The sequence below is a fragment of the Prosopis cineraria genome, unplaced genomic scaffold, assembly GCF_029017545.1.
Source record: "Prosopis cineraria cultivar Desert tree isolate PC_DT_omini unplaced genomic scaffold, ASM2901754v1 PC1, whole genome shotgun sequence".
NCBI classification, from domain to species: Eukaryota; Viridiplantae; Streptophyta; class Magnoliopsida; order Fabales; family Fabaceae; genus Prosopis; species Prosopis cineraria.
This window is the reverse complement of record NW_026555332.1, coordinates 26,475,862-26,484,100: the sequence shown is the minus strand read 5'-3', so window position 1 is coordinate 26,484,100 and position 8,239 is coordinate 26,475,862. Positions and strand designations below refer to the sequence as shown.

General features: G+C 30.9%; 1 pseudogene; it reads left to right on the top strand.

The window, feature by feature from the left end:
- Nucleotides 1-6,036: 6,036 nt before the first annotated feature.
- Nucleotides 6,037-6,738, top strand: LOC129285082 (receptor-like protein kinase FERONIA; annotated as a pseudogene).
- The last annotated feature ends 1,501 nt before the right edge of the window (nucleotides 6,739-8,239 follow it).

Here is an 8,239-nt window from a genome sequence, read left to right as displayed (position 1 = left end):
TATACCAAAAGTCTAAATTTCTAAACTTCATTCCCCACGATTTGTTCTTGGCCTAAAATTTGGTGTTTCAAACTTATAAATCTCTTATCCAAGTAATGATGGCTTAGTTAATCTCCCACAAATATTCACTAATCCAATATCCTATTTAGACATATTAAAGTATTCTCCGTCTCTATGTCACTCATACCTCCTCTCCTTGGCATAGAGTAAGTGATTTGTTATTAAGACTCTTGAACAATTCTTTACAAGTATACTATATTCAAAGCATGTATAATTTCTTATTCTACACTTACAACTCTCAGATCACCTTTAATTCAAGGTAATTAACCTCATCAAGCATAATGGTTTCTTTCTTCCCTTTTCTTTTCCTTATTCCAATGCGCTTCAAAACCCAAGTTGAACCAACAATTTTTATAATTTTTCCTTAACACTTTCCAATACATATCTATATGTCTTTAAGCAATTCCTTAGCTTCACCATGAAAAATAGTTAACTATAATTTCATAAGGTATTCAACGATACCTTCATCACATTTGGTTGACTCAATATATCTAAGATTCATCTTTCACTTAATTAGTTCATTAAACATTTGGCATGCAACCCAAAATCCTACCTATAACTTAATTTATAATCTTCAAAATACAAACCAATAAATAACCTTCAACTACTAACACAAAGTCACAAGAGTTCTTAAACTGCAATTCTTAGCATATATTAATTTATGATCATAGAACAAAACTCAAGTTCCTTTTGTTCCTCTTAGACTAGAGCACATATATATAAGTTTTTTTTTCTGTTGAAGAATAATACCTTTAAAAGCTCCTTCCTGCCTTCTCTCTCCTCACTTGAATATCCACCTCATTCCTTCACTTATTCAAATGAAACTACAATAGCAAATAGAAATAACAGAGACCAAGCGGCACACCAAGACATCCACACACAACAACGACATTCAAGGAAGAAAAGAGAAGAAGATAACAATTCAGATAAATAACATTTCACATAAACACAACAAAGGAAGGTGAAACTTTTTAACCTACCACCATCAAATTGACACACCATAGGACAACTAAAGAGCTATAGTCGAGGTTTAATGCACCCACTTTTACAAAATAGGAAGAAAACTAATTGATTTACAGAGCTATTCTTACAATTATAAATTGTAATAATTCCTACATAAACCTTTTGCCTTTTTATTTCTTGAGTAAATGTTGTATTTCTATATTGACATTGAGGAGAGATCCTTCTGCACTTTGAGAACAAGCCTCTATTAAGAGTGCTAGAGTTTTACCACTTTAGTTGTGCCCCTATAGCACTTGTGATCTTGGATATACCTTGATCACTAAAATAAAAATACAAAAATTGTCAGACTCAACATAATTTATAACATAAGAAGAGCATGAGTTTAAAAAATAAGAACATATCACTAAATTAGGTTCAGGGTCTATAAGAAACTCTCTAGCTACAAATCCTTCTACTTGATACTTAGTGTCTAGAAGGGATTTCTCACTACACAAAAAGACATAAGTGATGACTTCCAATATTTTATTAAATTTATTGGTGTTTTCAATGTAATTAGAAGTCATTTATTTAAATTTTTTAGCAAAAATATGATGAAGTGGATAATATTGTGTGAAAATGGGCTTAGAAATATGTTAGAAATTAGTGGACCAATTCTAGCATTAATATAGGTTTTATGCATGTAGGGAGGCCCAATTTAGGGGCCCAAAGATGAAAAATTTAGAACCCAAGTCAAAGAAATTATATCTGAAAAGAAAATCTAAATAAGGCATGTTCACTACAGCGAAAACATGTTTCGCTATAGCGAAGCGTGATTTTAATAAAACACACAGTTTTGATCTTTAGCAAACTTTTAGGGTTTTGACACCTCATTTTTGTGCATTAGCAACTGCAGAACGTCCAAGGAGAGCAAAAGGAGCCAAAGGAGGGTTGGAGAATCTTGGGTTTGGTGGAAAATCAAGGCTTTTGGTCAAGATTGCTTCGATTAAGCTTTTCTTCTCCTTCTCTTTACTTTGCTATATATATTGCCGATTTTGCTCTCATAGAAGCCATGTGTGACTGATTTTTTCTTAACATAGGGTAGTTATGAACTAATTCTTAAATTAGAACATGTTTGAACCATTTATTTGAGCTTAATACTAGTTTTATTTACTTAATCTTGTGCTTATTTGTCTACTTAATGCTTGGCCATCATTGAGTGTGAATTTGGTGGTTTAGTTTTGCCTTGAAAGAGGAAATCTAAATTTGACCATTAAATTGAGTAATGTGAGATTAGAATTTATTCTAATTTGCTAATAGGATAGGAATATATCTATTAGACCCATATAATCACATTAGAGTGAATTTGTGCCTTTTTGACTCTTAGGTAATTATGTTAGGAATAACATATTAATTCAAGAGAAGGGTGTAATTAATTAAAAGAAAATTATTCCTATTAATACTCTAGATTGACAAATTAATATTAAGTGAATTTATTTGGGTAATTACATACTCTATGAATTGAAGAAGAAATTAACCACCCTAAGTTGCCTTGACTATTTGTGATTATTGAAATTTTAATTTTAGTGCATTTTTCTAATTTCAATATTTATTTTGCAATTTCAAATTCAAATTTTTTTGTTTGACTTAAATGAAAATAAAAAATTTATTGCCTAATTATTGATTAACTTGATTCTCTATGAAATCAACCTTAATTAATTACTTACTATTTTAAGAACTGTACACTTACGGAATTCATTACATATTTGTGAGCATCAATAGGAAATGTTTAGCTCAAGGTATAAAACTATATATTAAGGGGGCAAACAATAAGGAAAGGAATGACATTCAAGAACCCTCTATAAGGACTTCAATAATGCCTCAATTATGATTATGCCTTGGGTTTATAATGATAATTGAGACCCATTTAAAAAATTCTTATTCCACATAGCTATAGGAAACCTAATTTCTGATATCAATATGTCACGTCCCAAAAATTAGAAGTGACCAGCATGAGATATACACAAACATATATCCCTTAAGGCTTGATCAAGAAAACTCTTATATGATATTTTAATTTATTTAACATAAGATTGGAATTCATTGCAATACTTTTATATAAATTAAAGATTTCCAGACTTTTTGTAAAAATTTCAGCAAAATCTCCCCTCTCAATAAAAGCCTCCCAAAAACAAATCAACAACCATTTTACAAAACAACAATAGCAGCAAGAAACTCTATTTTCATCAGTAGATAACAAAAATATAAATAATAAGGATGAGGACCCAAACTATCGCTTATGTGGAGCACTTGACATAAGAATTAACAAAATATAATACATGGATTTAAGTTTACATTAAAAGAAATCTACAATTCCTCACTTCAATTGGGTACTACAGCCCCTCAATGGTCAATGGAAGACATAGTATTAGCTAATGCATTTGAGATCAAAATAATAATTTTCAGTGAATAACGTCCCAACTTTAACATTTTGTAGAATCAAATTAAATAAAATACAATAGTTATATAAATTAAATTAGAAAGCAATTCCTTGTAAACAAATTTAAAAGTTTAGAATAAAAGGTCTATATAACTTTAATAACAAGAACATTTAAATATATAATGACAAAGCAGCTTTAACATTTCATATTGACAGGTTAAAATGATTAAATAATAAAAATAATAATATTTACTAAATTAAAAGCCATTACATATGAAATTACCAATTAATTAAAAATTCACATATTTTTTTGGGGGATTTATCGAAACAATTCACAAATGTAGACGCACAATCTATGATGATAAATAACCAAACGCAGCTTAAATTACAAAAACAAACATAGACACACAATCCACAAAAGTAAGTAACCAAACGCAACCTGAGCTATAAAATAAATATGAACACACAATCCATGAGGGTAATACTAACCAAACGTGGTTTGAAGTCACAAAAACAAACATAAATACAAGACCCACGAATAACAAACGTGAGAATAAAGATCACGAAAATTGAACTAGCTAATCATTGAACATGACGTGCCTAGGGCTAATGGGACTGTCGTTAGCAATCAGTGTTCTGTATAAAATTCCCTTCAAATCTATTTTCAAATATGTAAGAAATTCATCACTATAAAAATACAGTTCTCATTCTTCAAGTCAAACAAGCATGAATAATTTTGTGTGTTAAAAACTTTTCAAAATTAAATTTCATAATTAATGTCCATACTTAGCATTTATTGAGTAACCCAAAAATAACCAAAGTTGATAAAAATAATCTCATTAATTTTGAAAGTACCCTTGGTAAGGAAAAACACATACACATGCCATAATTCAAATATCCTTCAACATCTTTTATAATTTTCCAAGATAAAAATAATTTAATTAACAAAGTATTAAATACGTAACATAATTATTATTGAATGATTTATGTTAAAAAATATCTTGGAGATAGAATCTTATTGATAAATCAGTTGGAACACTATCTACGTACTTGAAATTCTTATTAGAGTTCAAAATTTATCACTTAGCTTCAATCAAATTTCTCCTTTTCCAAATACCCTATAAATCATATTAAGATTTTTTATTAAATATTTAATTAGTATAATAATTCCTTTCCGACCTCATCACCACCAATATTAAATTATAATACATTTGAGACTTTAGAAATCAAGGCTTTACACTTTAAAATCATCCTAACCATTTGGTCAAAGCATTGATTATATATTTCATTTTCAAGTCACTCATAAAAATTCTAGCATTTAAATATTTTCTCAATAAACTATCCATTTTCAAGAATTCAAATAATAACATATTATTAATTCCTTAGTCACATCTCCCTTGTAACTTCTAAGTTTATAGATCAATAACAACACCCATTTTAAACATACTTCTCATAATAATCAACAGAATTTTAAAAAAAATATCAAAATTGAACAAAACTCTCCTCGAACACTACGTGGACATTTATCATTAAACAAATATTAACTTTTTCCTTTTAATTTTACTTTCTTAAAATTTTACATTATTAGTATTATAACTAATAATCCAATCAAATTCAACTAAAGCCCAAATCCACACCGTTATCTTCTCCTCTTCTTGTTTTTTTTTTTTTAACTGCAAATTTCAACTAAGCTTGCACTCCTTGCACAACAGACACGAGCATGGATAGCAGCCACCAAAGGGAGAAATTGCAACTTCAATTAACCATTAAGGCATTCACGCACAGAAAGTATAAGAAATAAGTGGGCTCAAAACTTCTTCACCTGTTCGGTGCAGTTGGAAGCAGAGAAGTAGGCGAGACAACAACTGAACAGGCGAGGAAAAATTCAAGAGCAGAATCGTCCAGCTTCAGCAACTCAGATCTTCACTCAAACCAATGGCACACAAGGAAACAGACCCACGATCTGCACCTCAACAAGGTGGTTCACGGTGAGCCCGCAAGGAAATTTAGCAGTCACACAGCAGCGGCAAACGAACTTCATCCCCTATCAACGGCAGATGGACGAAATAGCGGCGAGCTTCACGCTGGCGACAGTTAAAAAACGAAAGCGAAGAAGGTGATGGTACAGAAGAGAACGAAGGAATAAAAAAAAAAAACATTAGAGCACTCTCTCTTCTTGACAGGTCTGGAATGATCGAAGAACAGGAGGAAATATACTTCAGTTAAAGAAAGGGCAATTCGGTAATTTTAAAGAGCAAAAAGTAAAAATAAACTACCCCATTTGGCCTTCAATTCGAACCTGGGATCTAGTGTGAGTTACTTTACTTGCATGACTTTCACTGTACCAGCTTTTTCGTTTTGCCGTAATAGTCCAAGAATTAATATAATTATAATTAAAATACATTAAGACAAATATAAATTTACTTAAAATTTTTGAGTTATTACAATATCAATAATACTTGCCACTAAACCTTCAGTTTTCCTTGACAAATTTACCCCAAAATATATAAAAATATATTTAATATATCTTGTCATGAATTTTGAATTAAATTACTTTTTTCTGGGTTTTTACCGTTGTGCTGTCTCTTATTGTTTTGATGATTTTCTGGCGTTTGATTAGAGACCTGGTCAATGAAGGAAGTTCATGGTGGGGAAAAAAAAACAGTAGAATTGTCGAAAAGAACAAATCTCATGGTTCATCATTGCCGTCCAAATTGTGTCACTACTTTTCAATAGATGAGATAAAAGCAGCCACGAGTGATTTTGACGATATTTTCGTTGTGGGTGTTGGAGGGTTTGGTAATGTCTATAAAGGCTACATTGATGACGGTACGTTCCCTGTGTCAATCAAACGACTCAAACAAGGTTCCCAACAAGGGTTGCATAAGTTTCAAACTGAGATTGAAATGCTCTCTCAACTTCATCAAAATCATTTAATTAGTGTCTCTCATTGGTTACTGCAACGATGGCAACGAGTTGATCCTGGTCTACGAGTTCATGGCTCATGGGACCCTCTGTGACCATTTTTATGATTCAGGTAACCCTCCACTCTCCTGGAAGCAAAGGTTGGGGATGTGCCTTGGTGCCGCACGTGGACTGCATTATCTTCATACTGGTGCCGACCGCAATATCATTAACCGTGATGTGAAATCCACAAATACCTTAATAGATGAGAAATAGGTGGCTAAGGTTTCTGATTTTGGATTGTCCAAAATAGGACCCACAGGGATGTCCAAGTCTCACGTAAGCACATTAGTCAAAGGGGGAGTGTTGGTTACTTGGATCCAGAATACTACTAGCGTCCCCCGCCGGGGGGGGGGGGGGAACAAATTATGCAACATTTGCGATTTATTTCTGGGGAACGTACAATTTGAGATTATGTCAATGCTAAATATATGCATATTGAAAATTAAAATAATTAATTAATTGTTGTAATAAATGAAATAGAATACCAATAATTACAAATGTGTTCAAAGTATAATTTACAACTCCAATTCAATAATTTAATTATTACTGGAAAATGAAGAGTTGATTTATGAAATCTTTTCAGAGTATTTACAACCCCAATTTTTAACTCCAATTGAGGAAATAAAATCACAAACTAGGAGGAATTTTTAGGTAGACTCAGAACATTATCTTATCTACGCACTGATCAGCCAGAGGAATCGATTAGCATTTTTTGGCATTTATATTTCTCTTATTTAAGCTATATTATTTTAACCATTTTAATTTTTTTTTCATCAGCTCTTTTTTATAGTTTTGATATTCTGGCGCCTCCGCCGATCAGCATTCCTTCATCCCCAATCATCTCTCAGCCATTCTATTTTGTCTGAGCTTTTAAATGTAAATTAAAAATAAATAAAAAGCCTAATAAAATTAAAAAATAAAAATATCATCATGGCTTCACTTCCCCATTTGCTTGTCCCTCTTGTTGGCTATACGTATGTGATGATCATGTCGCTAAAGTTTAGATGTTTTCAGGTTCTGTGCCTTCTCATTTTAGCCCATGTGATACATGTTCAGTTGTATACTTGAGCAAACATCGGATTCGTTAAAATACATTTAGCCTTTCATTTGAATCTTATTTCTACTTGTCGAGGGCACATAAGGCGCTATTTAATGTAGCATGATTTGCTATTTAATGTAGCATGAGTGAAATCAAATCATGCTCTATTTGTTTTAGTAGCAATCTCATTATCACTTATCTGTGAAAAACAAATAAATATAATTATATATAAAAATATTTATGTTTTTTAAATTTTTCATGAGTGATACTAAATCACTATGAATATTTGATACATAATGTGAGTGATACTAAATTATTGCAATTGTGTCAAGAAAATTCTCTCTGTGCAATATTTAACAAAAAGGAACAAAATTTTTAGCATATTTCAGGCTATGTTATGAGTGATATTAAATCACTATGTATCCCTAAAAATATTGATCAAGATATTGTGAATGATATCTAGTCATCGCTGGTATTAAATTTCTTATTAAAATTTTCTAATATAATCAAATTATTGTCTTGCAAGGTCTCTCTAAAATCCCTTTAATTTGAAAATTTCTTTAGAGTTTGTCATAAGTGATACTAAATCACCATGTATACTTAGAGTGTCAACCAGTAGACTGCAAGTGATACTAGGTCACTGTAGGTTCTAGACTAGTTATTTTCCTCTTACCTAAAGGTATTTCCATGGAAAAAATTTTTATTTTAAAAAATAAGTATAACAATATAATCCAAAATAGCATTCTTTTCATAAAACAAATTAATTAAAAGAATTAAAAACTTAATTAATAGTT